Source organism: Salmo trutta, chromosome 30 (genome assembly GCF_901001165.1).
Source record: "Salmo trutta chromosome 30, fSalTru1.1, whole genome shotgun sequence".
Taxonomy (NCBI): domain Eukaryota; kingdom Metazoa; phylum Chordata; class Actinopteri; order Salmoniformes; family Salmonidae; genus Salmo; species Salmo trutta.
In genome coordinates, this window is record NC_042986.1 from 40,936,199 (window position 1) to 40,936,913 (window position 715).

Here is a 715-nt window from a genome sequence, read left to right on the forward strand (position 1 = left end):
TGTGTATATATAAATTTGCAAAAAGATCAACTGGGGATTGGAAGGGATGCAGACAATTATATTGATGGAAGCTACAATCCATCTGCAATATTAAAGCTGATCTACCCCCTAAAATAATTATAATCCCTGTTTATGATAGTGGGTCATCCACCCTACACCCTCCCCTGAGAGAGAGATCTTCCAGTCCAGTGGCTTGTGTTCACGGTCTGCTCAACCCCTCTCTACAGGCTGGCCTGCCACCCTGGCTTTCCTTCAAAAGAGTCTCTCTCTCTCTCTCTCTCTCTCTCTCTCTCTCTCTCTCTCTCTCTCTCTCTCTCTCTCTCTCTCTCTCAATGGGCTTTATTAGCATGGGAAACATATGTTTACATTGCTAAAGCAAGTGAAATAGATAATAAACAAAGTGAAATAAACAATTAAAAATTAACAGTAAACATTCTCTTTCCTCTCTCTCTCGCCCGCTCTCTCTCTCGCCCTCTCTCTCGCCCTCTCTCTCTCTCGCCCTCTCTCTCTTTCCTCTCTCTCTTGGCCTCTCTCTCTCCTATCCTCTCTCGCCCTCTCTCTCTCTCTCCTCTCTCTCTCTCTCCCTCTCTTCTCTCTCTCTCTCTCTCTCTGTCTCTCTCTTCTCTCTCTCTCTCTCTCTCTTCTCTCTCTCTCTCTCTCTCTCTCTCTCTCTCTCTCTCTCTCTCTCTCTCTCTCCCTCTTCTCTCTCGCCCTC